Consider the following 14,765-nt stretch of genomic DNA (forward strand, 5'->3'; position numbering starts at 1 on the left):
CTACCTACTATGGCTTCAGTCCTACTTCATGGCAATTCCCTACTTTGGCCTTTCTTTAAGTTGGTGTTGGAATTTATTAATATGATTAATAAATTAAATGCCCAAGGGCAATATTGGAAACTCACTATTAGGGCGGTTACAAAATAGGGTTATATATTTTGGTAACCACCGCATTAGTGTGTGAGTGTGTGATTCATTCGCATGAGATTTATCTCTGAGAAACGGCGGCTCCATCTCTCTCCCTCTCTCTTAGAATCGCAGGCTTGGGAATTTTTCCTTTCCTAGTTTTTTATCTTCATTCTATTAATCCACGGCATTTGGGTTGTGGATATTATTCCCTTTCCCAGTGATTGTGGAATCTCTCTGGTAAAGCTTTGGTGGTGGAACGAGAACGTGGATCTAGACTTCCGCTGCGAATACTTCAAGTAAGGAAAAGCGAATCCAGGTAAGGAATCTTTCCCCCATCAATTAATTGAATTGAATTACTTTTGAAGTATTACCAACAGTTGGTTTCCCCAAAATTCTTCCTGTAAAACTGCTTTGCATTTCTTTGTCTGAATTCTGATATGACATTTACATTGAAAATAGAAATACATAAACGAGGAGGGTAAGTTTGAAGAATCCAGGTGGTTGGTTTGTAACAGGAGTAACAACATGTCATTTTCTAGGTAAAACACCCGATTTCCACCCATCAAAGTAGTTTTTAAGAAATTAAAAAGAAGAGAGGTTCCAAAACCACTCTACTCTGTATCCAGAATCCAATTGTAAGTACAACCAGTAAGTGCACCCAGAACCTGGGGGATTTAATTTGGCGATTGCCTACCACAGCTGTTATCTTCCTTTTATCTTCCTTTTCAGCTTTATTACCAGCAGTTGCCTTGCCATAACCCTGTAAGGATTGCCTGGATAAGATTATCTGTAGAGTACAACATGAATGGATAGAAATTCATCGCTTGCTCACATTTTTTAATTTTTTGGGTGGGGTAATATTCACAATAGAATAAGGATTACTGAGCAGTGAAAAGAAATAAGATATGATACTTTCATGTTGGAATTAATTATTTATCCAAATCAGATATTCGATGAAAAAAGTTTTCAGAACTTATTTTGAAGTTTTTGCACCCACTTTTGGCCCTTGTGAACAACTCCTGAAATTTCAAGTAGGAATAGAGAAGGGGTACAAAATCAATACAATAGCTTTCAAAGAATCCTGCCTACTGCAGCTGATGCTTCCCCATTTTGAATGCAGAAGAATTAACAAAAATGCAGAATCCAACCAGAAAGCAACAACCATTTGAGTGAAAAGGAAAACAGAAAAAGATTCAGACCATGCTAATAATTTCATATATGTTTATGGCAGCTGTGGCTTGTCTCTAATACATGGAGCCAAGCTAAGCTACTGCCTTGCGATCTTGACTTCACACCTCGGATGTCTTCAAGTGGGCCTGATAACCATAAATGAGCTAGGTCTGCCTGTGAGACTGAATGTAACCTCTGGTTTTCCTCTGTCAATAAGAAGATTTTAAATGTTGCAATGGAGGAGTGTCAATTGTTAATTTTTGTGGTGGCTGTTGCTCAAGAGCAATGCAGAAAGAGAAAACCTTGCGTGTTGTATGTAAAAGTGAGGTTGGTGGGGATTGGGAATTACCCGGAAAAGCTCTATCATTTTCCCGTTTGGTTACTTAGATTTGAAATCCCTGGATTCATGAACCTGAGATTTATACCCGTTTGGTTGTGAAAATCTCTAGATTCATGAAATCTAGAGATACATGAATCTAGAGATTCATCTTTTTACACAAAAAACGTGAATCTGTAAATTTATGGGTATGGGATCCCTACTATAAAAAAGCTAAACATTTGTTTTTTTACAAAAATCACTGATGAATTTATAGATTTCATTCTGCATATTCGATTAGCCAAACAGTTAATTTCATAAATATTTATGACTCCATAGATTTGAAATCTCTAGATATTTGAAATCTTCAGACTCATGTAACCAAACAGACCCTAAGGGGTTCCCTGAACTTGTCTGAAATATATGCCTGGTCTCTCTTAGTTTGATAAGAAGCTTGTCATAGGAGGTTTTATATTGTTAAGAAATAAAAACATGACTCTCTCAAACCAGGTTTGATCAGACCAAGTAACTGGGTTTCTAAAAAACTACTTGAGTAAATAAATTTGGTTTTTCCAACTATAATTGATGCTAGTATCCTCTTGTTAATGTAATGTTTTTGTAATTGAAATTTAGTTTCTGCTTTTGGATGTGGTGAACATCTACATTGTGAAGCAGAGAATCACATTTGGTGTTTTCTTTGTTCTAGCACTGCCTCCTTCAATTACTTGTTGCACCACCATAGAGAATTTCATTCTCATTATAGCGCTATATGGGTGTTCCCTTCAATTTTCTTTTGGCTTACGAGATGGTTCATTTGAAAATGAGTACCTACAGATACCTTCATCGATACTGTAAAGTTGATATCAATGGTAAGATTAAAGACACTTTAGCATGTGTATTTTTTCTTAATGAAATCCCCAGTGTGAAGGATATTGGCGTGCATTGTTTACTTAATGTGTATCAGTGTTTAAAGACAAGTTTATGGTGCTTAGGTTTCCAACATGCTTTGTTTAATTATTTGATTTTAGTTGTATGGTTAAAGACAAGTCTACGGTACTTAGGCTTCAAATCCTATCAAGACTTTATTGCTTTAGAATGCAATCAACTGTTATTGCCGATGCAGAGCTCTCTTCATATGCTTGCATAACTTAGTTCAGCTGGTTCTTTGTGCAAGACATTCACTTTGTTTTTGTCAATCTAAGAGGACACCTTTATTTTTCTTTCTATGTGTTTTGTTTATCATACATAGATCCAATCTCAATGTCATTTAGCTCTTTCTATTAGTTTTGAATCATATCAACTGGATTTCCTTACCTGAATCCGTTTCATCTTTATATGGGTGCTTTCATTAGAGCTATAAATCATGTCTTTCTGATCGTGTCGCTAACCAATCAAAAATAAAATCCTATACTAATCTAGCAAGCAGAAAGTATGGGGTCGAACTATGGGGAACTAAAAGGCTAAGTTACTAAGATTGAATTCAACAAGACTAAATTTAAACTAAATCTATTAACTAATGCAAAAACTTAAACTATGAATATGTGAAGATTTTTGGGATTTTGAATCCCCAATGCTTTTCCCTAACCGATATAACTCTACACTTCAAAGCAAATTAGGGATGGTCTTCCTAGATATGCCCTATCTTCACAAGACTATCGTCCTTCACGGAAACTTGGCACGCTTAGTTTGCTGAGCTATAGAACATCTTTGGCCAAACTCAAACACAATCAACTAGAAGAGATAGAACAATCAAATTAATGAAATAAGCATGGTTTATCTACATCCCAAAGGAAAAAGAACCAGCTACTCATTATCACAAAGTTCATAAGAAAAATAAATATGAAACATAGGGAGAGAGAAAGAGATGTGGTCTTCTTCTTCAGCAATGAGAGAGATGAGAGCCGCGTTCGCCGTCTTATTTTCTCTGTGGCTGGCTTCTCTTTTATGTCTCCCGCACACAAGGAATCCCCTCTCTTTACCCGTCTATTTGACCTTTATTCTTTCGAATTTTGGAAAAACTCAAAACTGGAACATTGTAGATATTTTCAATATCGTTCCATAGTATCTTGAATCACCGAAATCCAAGCTCATACAAGAGAGATGTGCCCAAAATACTGAAGGTAGGTCTATTTACCCGATTTTCATATTTATTACCAAATTTGTTCTTTAGACCTCCACATGTTTCCAATTTGACTAAGATATCACGTTTCATGATTTCTTGGGCAGCAAGATTGAATGCCATGATTTAAAATCCACCAATATCTAATATATTTGCCAGCTTTACTCCATATTATCTCTAATATCCAAAATCACCTTATTCCTAAAAAATACACAAAAATACTCAATTAACTCTCTTCAATTAAATAAGTATGGGGAATTAAATCAAATAAATAATGGTAAATGCATGCTTATCAAATACCCTCATACTTGAGTGTTTGCTAGTCCTCGAGCAAAACGAAACAATAAAAGTAAGAAAGAAAGAGAAACCTAACTCACTTTCGTAGGAATCACGGTTGCACTTAGCATGTGCAACAAACCTTTAAAACCCTAGGTTACCCTAGTGGACGAGTTGTGTCTCGTGAGTGTTTGTAGAGAATATACACACAAAATTCTTAAGTGCTCTTCTAATTATTCTGGCAGTAGTAAGAGTAAAAAGATAGATTCCAAGACAAAGACACTCCACTAAAGATTGAAGGGAATATAGGCACCCCCACACTTAAGCTCTTTACACCCTCTCTTGAGTCTAGCTCTAGGCAAACAATTCAATCGAGAAGTCTCTTCTTGTCTTCAGTCTACCAGTTCACCCTCAGATAAAACTAAACTAGGTACCAAATAATACTAAGAACTCAAGATCTAAGCAATATTGACCTTCTTAGACATTTCACCTTTATAAGCACATTAATTCACTTCTTTCTTTAATGGTCACAGTTCTAGTCCGTGCAATGTCTTGCCTCTTAAGCTTTCTAGATGGCCTATGTAACGAGTGTTGGGTCAGCCGCTCTCAAGCCAGATGGCCTTAAGGGACTAGGTGTAGAATACCCCTCGAACTTACTTACTCAAGCCAACTAGGCTATAGGCCAAGACTGGACCAAAGACACCCCAATTGTTTGACAAGAAGCACGATGTTGGTGACACCGAGACCCGGTTACTAAGAAGGAGGTCTAACCTTTAAACTTCAGCATATTTTTTTCTTTTTCTTTTTTTTCTTTCTTTTTTTTTTTCACATTATACTTCAATTCACTTCATATTTAAATAGTCAAAAATCGGTCTCAACTTGTCACCATAAGCACAAGGCAATACAAGACAACTAGATGGTCAAACCTTTTGGAATACCTGGAGTTCCTATTTTACAATTCAACCTCAATCTCAAAATGTAAAACCCATTACTATTCTCTCAAGAGGGTGTTCATTACATCAGATGGGATTTCTAAAACACTTAAACTCTCATTTTGTATCTAAGCAAGGAATTAAAACATTTATCTTACCAAAGCCAAAAAAAATTGGGCACTTTTTATCTTTGTGACAATGTTCTACCAACTATCAACAAGTCTTACTCGAGTTGACACCCCCCCCCCCCCCACACACACACACTTAAATTATGCAATGACCTCAGTGCATGCAAGATATATAAAAAAAATGACAGAAGCAAATAGAGGAAAGAGTGTACCCAGTGTTTGAAATCATGATAGAGCACGCAACAGTAAAACCTAACAACAAACAAAGAAAAGAAGAAAAAAAAAGAACAAGAAATAACATCTAAACAAATGGGTTGCATCCCATAAAGCGCTAAGTTTAGAGTCTTTAGCCAGACTCAGTGAGATGCAGCCAATTGAGGTAGAGGCTCAAATCTAAATGTGAATGATGACTACTCCAAAGAAGTGGAAGAGTCCAACAATGTGTTGACTTCCTCAATATTTATGTTAGATTCCCCAAATGGCAAGTAATATTGCAGGGGATCATCAATAAACATGTTTGGAGTATAATCAGCCACTACCTCATCAATAAAGTTAAAAGCAAAGCACTCTTCATCCCTATTTGAGCTTAAGGATGCATTGAAGATGTTGACTCTAAGTTTCTTATTGTCAAATGATACGTCCATGACACCTGATCTACAATTGATGCAAGCATTCACAGTGGCTAAAAAGGGCCGTCCAAGAATGACTGGTGATAACTTATTGGTAGTTGTATTGTCCATATCTAGGATCAAAAAATCAACATGAAAATATAGATCCTCAACCTTTACCAAAACGTTTTCAAGTAGCCCACGGGGTCGTTTGATTGAGCGGTCTGCCAATTGTAGAATCACATCAGTGGATTTCAAATCTCCTAGACCAAACCTATCATAAACTAAATCGGGTAAAATATTCACACTGGCTCCCAAATCAAGCAATGATTTACTTATATATAAATCTCCAATGACACATAAAATTAAATGTGTACCTGGATCTTTAAGTTTAGGGGGCTGACTTGTTCAGTTAGGTGCACAGTTTTAGGTGTTTGAGTCTTCAACTTACGCTTTTAGGTGCACAAATCTTTTAGAAACTTAGCATAAGCTGGGACTTGCTTGATAGCATCTAATAGTGGGAGATTAATACGAACTTGTTGGAATAAATCAATCATCTCTTGCATCTTAGCATTCTTTCTAGAATTTGGAATTGAGGACTCAAGAGCTTCAGGGAAGGGGGCTTTGGGAGTGTAAGATTTAGGAGTAGGACCCTCTACCATCGAAATGTGCAACCCCTTACGAGGAAATTGATGGGGAATACTCACAGGTGGTGTTTCTTTACTAGGCTTGTGTGCATCGTCGCCAGTCTCATTGGTCAAATCAACCTCCTCTCGACTCTCAAGATCAATGGGCAATGGCTTGGGAGTAGGCAAAGGTGCATAATATTCCTTCCCACTACGTGTCACAATAGAGACTGCTTGGACTTGTTCTTTCCTAGACCCAATTTGATGATTAGGATTACCTATTGGTTGACTAGGTAACTGACCAACCTCCCTCCTACTAATGGCATCAGCTAGTTGACCAACTTGGGTTTCCAATTTGTTAATGGACTGAGAATGAGAATGCAACAATTGAGTGTTTTGCTCTAGTCCACTAAGCGCCTTTAGTACCTTATCCTCAAATGATGAATTATGTGAGGGTTGTGGAGATGATAGTTTCTCATTCCTATAGGCATTTTGGTGCATATTAAATGGATGTGGCCTATAAGGTATTTGATTAGAGGGATTGGGCATTGAGTTTCGCCATGAGAAATTGGGGTGGTTTCACCATTCTGGGTTGTAGGTATTGGAATATGGATCATTGCCCAATTTAGAGACTCCTTGGGCTAAATGTGTATGCTCCTTAACAAACTCAGGGTATTGTGTAGCCAAATAGCAATCAGTGACATAATGGAATAGGCTAGAACATAAAGCACATGCTTCAATCTAATTAGGTGGAGAGGAACTTGTAGGAAGTGGAGATGGGGTTTGTTGTCTTAATGACAAGAGATAATCCAATTTCTTAGATAGCAAGTCAACCTTACTACCTTAGCACTCATCTCAATGGTAGGATTGATCTCATAGAGACCGCTCCTCTTTGGTTGCCCAATGGATGGAATCTCAGTCCTAACTGCTGAAGCATGGTGTTAGGAGTTTTCACTAAGGGTCTCAAAAATTCACATGCTTCATTCTCATTCTAGTGCATGAAAGTCCCACCACAAGAAGAATCAACCATTTGCCTATGTCGGTCTTTAAGGCCATCATAAAAGCATTGAATCAATTGCCATTTAGGAAGAACATGGTGGGGGCACTTTCTAAGTAATTCTTTTAGTCTTTCCCAAGCCTCATGAAATTGTTCTCCTTCTTGTTGGGAGAAACTCGTTATCGCTCTCCTAATGCTATTGGTACCGCCAATGGGGAAGAATTTTATAAGGAACTCCTATTGCATTTCTACCCAAGTAGAAATTTTAACATTGTCCAAAAAATGAAGCCAATGCTTAGTTTTATCTTTAAGGGAGAATGGGAAAAGAAGTAACCTTAAAGCATCAACTGGGAGGTTTTGAATTTTAACCATGGAGGACACCTCTAAAAACTCATCTAAGTGCTTATAAAGCTCTTCATTGGTAAGTCCATAAAAAGATGGTAGCATTTGAATCACACTAGATTTGATATCATATTGAGCCGCCTCTATGTCAGGCAACTTAAGACAAGAAACCGGAGTATATATCACAGGAATGAAATGCTCACTCAAGGGCCTCATTGGAGGCTCATAGTTTGCCATGGTTCTTTGCCTTCTAAGGTTGGCCAAAGTCTCTTCTAACTCTAAGTCAAGTGGAGTCAACTCTAGGTATAGGGACCGACGACCATGCATACACACAGAAGAAGAAAAAAAAGAATAAGCTAAATAAGTAAAATTAAAAGAAAATAACTATAGCAAAAGGGAGAGTTTAGGACGTACCTGAAGCGCAATCCACGTGATCTTTCAAACAAAAGTTACACATGTGGGATCTGAGGGATGGGATTTTTAAAAATTAACCTAAACAACCCAATCTAATGCAAATATTACAATTGAAAAGTCTTAAATACAATTATATCTAAGAAAGAAAAGATAACAACCTAATCTAATTATCGAATCGCTACTCTTGCAGTTACCTATAAAACAAAAAAAAAAGAGATTAGTTAAATAATCAAAGAAAAAAATTAGAAATTAAAAACTCTAAAATTACTCTAAAATTTATGCCTAATTGACAAAAATCAATCCTAGCAACCATGCTTTGGTTCCCAAGCAACAGCGCCAAAATTTGATCGTGTCGCTAACCAATTAAAAATAAAATCCTATACTAATCTAGCAAGTAGAAAGTACGGGGTCGAACAATGGGGAACTAAAAGGCTAAGTTACTAAGATTGAATTCAACAAGACTAAATTTAAACTAAATCTATTAATTAATACAAAAACTTAAACTATGAATATGTGAAGATCTTTGGGATTTCGAATCCCCAATGTTTTTCCCTAACCGATATAACTCTACACTTCAAAGCAAATTAGGGATGGTCTTCCTAGATATGCCCTATCTTCACAAGACTATCATCCTTCGCGGAAGCTTGGCACGCTTAGTTTGCTGAGCTATAGAACATCTTTGGCCAAACTCAAACACAATCAACTAGAAGAGACAGAACAATCAAATTAATGAAATAAGCATGGTTCATCTACATCCCAAATAAAAGGAACTAGCTACTCATTATCACAAAGTTCATAAGAAAAAAAGATGAAACATAGGGAGAGAGAAAGAGATGTTGTCTTCTTCTTCAGCAATGAGAGAGATGAGAGCTGCGTTCGCCATCTTCTTTTCTCTGTGGCTGGCTTCTCTTTTATGTCTCCCGCACACAAGGAATCCCCTCTCTTTACCCATCGATTTGACCTTTATTCTTTCAGATTTTGGAAAAACTCAAAACTGGAACTTTGTAGATATTTTCAATATCGTTCAATAGCATCTTGAATCACCAAAATCCAAGCTCATACGAGAGAGATATGCCCAAAATACTGAAGGTAGGTCTATTTACCCGATTTTCATATTTATTACTAATTTTTTTCCTTAGACCTCTACCTGTTTCTAATTTGACTAAGATCTCACTTTTCATGATTTCTTGGGCAGCAAGATTGAATGCATGATTTAAAATTCACCAATATCTAATATATTTGCCAACCTTACTCTATATTATCTCTAATATCCAAAATCACCTTATTCCTGAAAAATACACAAAAATACTTAATTAGCTCTCTTCAATTAAATAAGTATGGGGAATTAAATCAAATAAATAATGGTAAATGCATGCTTATCACTTTCTCATTCCATAACCTAGAAAATGCAAAAAGAGAGAGAGACAAGTCCACTCTGCTGACCAACCAGGAAGAACAAAAAGAAGGCTTCATTTTAGTAAGGGTTCACTAGTTCTGTATAAGACCAACAGGAATCCTAAAAAGATAAAAGTGGAAGTGTATCACTTTAGCTGACTCTTAACATTAGTTCTAATCTCTCAAATCTGGTTTTTAAAACCTAATCTATTTGAGAACACATCATTTAATCTTAATCTCCAGCAATAAATTGTATGTTTCTTAATCTTCAGGTACTGTCATAAGATACCTGATGACTACCCTTTAGCTTCAGCAGCTCCATTGTTATGTGCTGGAATTACGGTTTACACTCCCATGATGTGCCATAATATGAACCAACCAGGAAAGTCTCTTGGTGTGATTGGGCTCGGTGGCCTAGGACACATGGCTTTAATGTTCGGAAAGGCATTTGGGTTAAATGTCATAGTTCTAAGCACCATTATATCCAAGAAAGAAGATGCTTTAAATCTCCTTGGAGCAGACAAATTTGTGATCTCATCAGATAAGGACCAGATGAAGGTAACATAGCAACATAAATCACTTCATTTGAATGTTTCTCATGTCTGATAGAAATCTTATGAAATACTAGCGAGCAGAGCAGATCTTCTTGACATATGACTAATTCAAGTGTGTCTGCTGCTGTTCATTAAGAAATGGGTGTGGAAGAGCAACGCTCCAGCTCTGAAGCACTCAATGAACCTCTTCAATGAGATCAAAGGGAGAGGATTGAAGATCTTCTTAATGTCTTCAAGAGGAGAACACCTCAGGGATCCCACAACTGATAACCTCTTCAAGGTTGGTTGCACTAGGTGGTCTGGTCTCATTCTGAGGTTGGTGAAGTTCTATCCTTTCACTTAGTTGAATCGGAATCAAGATCAATCATTAACTCAATGAGTTGTGTCTCTCACCGTCTGTTTATGATAGGGGTTATGAGACCAATGGCATGACAGTGCAAGAGTTCAAGACAGAGCAGAGGAAGAAGCTGATCCATGAAGGCTACCGTATCTGGGTAATGGTTGAATCACAGTGGCTCAGCCTTGTGGGGCTTCCTGGTGCCATGAGAATATTTAAGCTTCCCAATTCTCTGTATTACATTCCCTGAAAGGAATGTCAACTCTTCATCATTCAAAATACAATATATGTTTGATTTTTGGATGCGGAACACTCTTTGGACATTTAATTTATTTCAAATTTTGATCTTATGATCTATTATTTTTATTTGTATTCTTTCGCCTTTCATTTTTTAGATTGTACAACTGTACTAATGGTTGTGTGGTAACTTATCTGCTAAGTGTTGTGTGGCATATACGAAGGAATTGGGTCTTCATCTGTGCTTACAAGCTGAGTTGTTGTATTGGTAGAATTGGATCTTCATTTGTGCTTACATTTTGGATTGTTGGTATATGTATAATGGAAAGTGGCACATTTACATTTGTAAAATTGAATTTGGATTGATGGAATTGGATCTTCATTTCTAAAATTGAATTTGGCTTTTTGGAACCAATTTTTTTTAATTAAAAAAACTTATCCCGGCGTTTGTAAAACGCCGGTATAGGTAACAAATGACGGCGTTCTTAGAAAACACCAGCAAAAATACCTACAGCAGCGTTTACGAAACGCCATAATAAATAACTTTTAACGGCGTTTTCTAAAAATGACGGCAAAAATAGCATAGCGGTGTTTAAGAAACGCCGCAATAAGCCACTTTTAATGGCGTTTTAAGAAAACGCCGGTAAATGTGTCGTCATAAGTCACCATTACCGGCTTTGCATTTAGTGTCGCGGTAACAATATGGCAGTGCTTTTGCCAGAGTTTTTTGCGGTGTTTTTGTAATGCCGAGAAAAGTTTACAGCGACACTTTTTTTTTTAGTGATAAGCAAACCTTGTTGCTTAGAGATGGCGTGAAAGTTGATGTGAGAGAGCTGTTAAGAGTAAGATTTAACTTCCTGGGGTTTAAGGAAAGGTCCCATGTCCATTTTTTAGGGAAATTAAGAACTTTTTGTGGGTGAGGCTCATTGTTATTAAATTTGGCATCATTTCGGATGATCCAAATGCCATAACACGTTATAGAAAATATGGAGAAGAACCACATTAACATCTGTGTTCCCAACTTGGAGTTATAAATCAGAAAAAGACAGGTCCAATATAGTATCTTATTGAAAATGCTTCACTCGTAAGCCTAGAGGTCCTACTAAGTACTACCCGGACCCTTCGTCATCGCTACCACACAGTAAACACAAAGTGTCACCCAAGCTCCACCAAGCCAAGTGTTCTTTAACTGGAATGCCTGCATGCAACAAACACCAAAAAATTAAAAAAAAAATTTGGCAAGCCCGTCTTGACCCTAATTCAGGGCCAAAATATCCAGCCCTTAGGGCCAAAATCTTTAACCTAAGCCCTATTTGGGCTCAGGGCAGGTCAGGGCTGTCAAGTCCAAACTTGCACCCCTAAAGGCAGAACTCGTGACTAACCCCAAGAAGATTCAAACTGTGACATTCTAAGTAGAGGTGCTGACTTTTTGCCAACTAAGCAATTCTTGTGGTTGGAAAATGAAATAGTTAGCCATGATTATTTAATGAAAGAGAACCCAAAGACCTTTTCGATATATACCTTGTGAGATTTCAAACATTGGATTCTGTCCCATCATTTTAAGGTGTAGTATTGATTCTCATCGACCAAAAAATTAATCTAGGTCATAATTATTTATTATTATCATTTTTTTTTCTTTTAGAATTTTAGGCGATTGAATAAGAATTATAATGCCATCAACCAACCATGCATGTAGGGCAACTACGGAACCTGTTCGCCATCATTTTCTCCCAGACGCATTCAATTGCTTTTAATTGTTGAGAAGCAGCTTTAGCTTGTAGGGAACGAAAGAGAAATAGTTCATTACTGCATAAATTTTGAGTTTCTGTTTTCTAAGACTAAACAGAATTGGGCAACTGCGTCAAAATAGAACCAAACTCCCCTTTCATGGTTGGATCTTTCTCTGATTTTCCAAATTAATTTTTCAAAGCCTCTCAAGAGCCGTGATAAAGAACTAGAAAGATTGAATGCTTACATTTTCAAAACTCACAGGGAACTTCATAACTGCATTAATGGCTTTGGGTTCAACTAATACGTCTTCACCTTGTCAAATAAAGGCATTTATTTCCTTCTCCAACTCCAACTGCCCTACCAGTCTTAGAGCTGTGTTAGTAAAGTTTTATATTGCTCTGAGATTCTAAAGGGTAGGGTTTTTTTTTTTTTTTCTTTTTCGAATCAATCCTCTTTTGAGAAGGTAAAAAATAGATTACAAGAGTGAAAGCATAAATTGCACTTACAAGCTGGTAGGGTGGAACTAATAATTAAAATCTAGCTAGTTAGTGGTTGTGTTTAGGCCAAAAAGAAAATGATGGTTTGGGTTTTAGGAGGACTAGGGATGCAAACTAGGCATTATTTGTGTTGTCGGATTCGAAGAATATCATGACAATTCAAAAATGAGTGAGCTTTTATTACTTGATTTGTGAGACCAGATGGGTCCGTGAGGTAGGTTATATGACATTTTTTAACTTTTTCTTTTCTAGATTGACACTGACAGTAGAGGTGGAAATCGATAATGGAGGGAAAATAATTTTTAGTGATGATTGAAATTAGAAAGTATATCATGTTCATGTTTTGGTTAATTTTTTTTAACAAGCAATTTTATACTACAAGGATGGAGATATTATATATGCTATCCAAAAGGTTTGAATTTACGATCTCTTTGCTAAGATGTATGAATCGTTAGAAGTTTTTTTTTTTTTTTTTTGGAACATGACAACAAAAGTGACTGATTTCATTCATAAGGGCAGTGGGTAACTTTGCATATCAAGTCCTTGGTTTTGCAGAAGTTGTTTGTAGAGGGGGCTGAATAAATTATTATTAGGAGACTTATCTAATTTTCATGATTATTGCAAATTAAAAATTAATTAAAAAATATAAACAACCACAATAAGAAATTTTATAGTGGTTCGACTTTGCAAGTCTTCATCCATTCGTCTCTTAGCCTCAAGAGAGTATTCCTTCAATGATTATCTTTTAACATAGTGGGTAGAAAATTAAATGCTTACAAATTTTTGTTTCTTAGGGAAAAAACACCATTTACAATCTTTGTTATTTGGTAAAAGTGTCATCTACAATTTTAATTCAACCGAGAATCAAAATTGCAATAAGAATAAAAACCAAAGTTTAAATACCTATTAAGGTTTATGACATCTCACCCCTTGAGACATAGTGTTGCAATATGAATATATAAGTGTAATGTATGCACCATGTTGGGATTGCTTGAGATCCCAATAGCTAGCCTTCAATCACCTTTGTGTTGATCAAATTTGATTGGCTTGACTCCTTAGAATAGTAATTCAATGTGTACACAAGGGTGAGAGGCTATATGCATATGCTTGAAATAGTTTTGAGGGCTTTTGATCACAAGAGACAATGTAGGTTATGAGCCTTTTGTATAATTCTTCATTTCATGGGGTTTAGGTATTTATAGAGCAAAACTCCCCTTGAGCTTAAGTCCTAACAACTAGTTAACAGTCATATTTTTGCTAAAATGACGAGCCTTCTAAAATAAACAGCTAGCTATTTGACCAATATAACCGTTAGACTCAAACGACTTGCCTTTTTCCAAGCGGATTGCTTTCCAGTTATCTCAGGTATGCAACAATTTATCAGAGAATAACATGTAACAAAGAGCTTGGTATTTTTAATCGACTAGCCGTTTCTAGATAAATGGTAGGTTGTTTAGTTTACCAATGCACTACTTGGTTTTTCTTAATTATAAGTTTTTGGTGTTCCTGATCAACCCTATGTCCAAGTTAACTCTACCTAGCATATCCAAGCATGTCTAATGATATAATAAGCATGTTGTATGAGTGTGCAATTATACGTATGTATATAGTGTCCTAAGTGCACTCAATCCACTTGAGTTTGATTGTTTCTTTTCCTTGGTTCTTCAAGTTTCCACATGGTCTTTAAGCATCAAAGCCACGTGCTCCAATTACTAATTGAATCTTTTAAGTTTGACCCTCATTTATCTCTTAGTTCCATTCATTTGTATCTCTATCTTTATTGCTTTGATTCCATTTCCTTGATTTAGTTCATTTGGCTTGATCTAATTAGACACATCTTCAGCAAGAGATCATTGCCTTGTATTTGTTATCATCAAAACTGTTTAAAGGTTGATGTGGCATTCACTGTAGTCCCCACAATATTGTTAGTGGTGGTGCGTAATATAAATCCCAATGG

General features: G+C 36.4%; 1 non-coding gene across 1 annotated transcript; it reads left to right on the top strand.

Moving 5' to 3' along the window:
• Nucleotides 1–7,392: 7,392 nt before the first annotated feature.
• On the top strand, nucleotides 7,393–7,499 carry LOC149002267 (small nucleolar RNA R71). The gene has a single exon (XR_016170520.1). It is a non-coding gene; the product is annotated as a small nucleolar RNA R71 (small nucleolar RNA).
• Nucleotides 7,500–14,765: the final 7,266 nt, after the last annotated feature.

This window comes from Hakea prostrata, chromosome 10 (genome assembly GCF_041222555.1).
Source record: "Hakea prostrata isolate BN-2017 chromosome 10, UWA_Hpros_2, whole genome shotgun sequence".
Lineage (NCBI taxonomy): Eukaryota > Viridiplantae > Streptophyta > Magnoliopsida > Proteales > Proteaceae > Hakea > Hakea prostrata.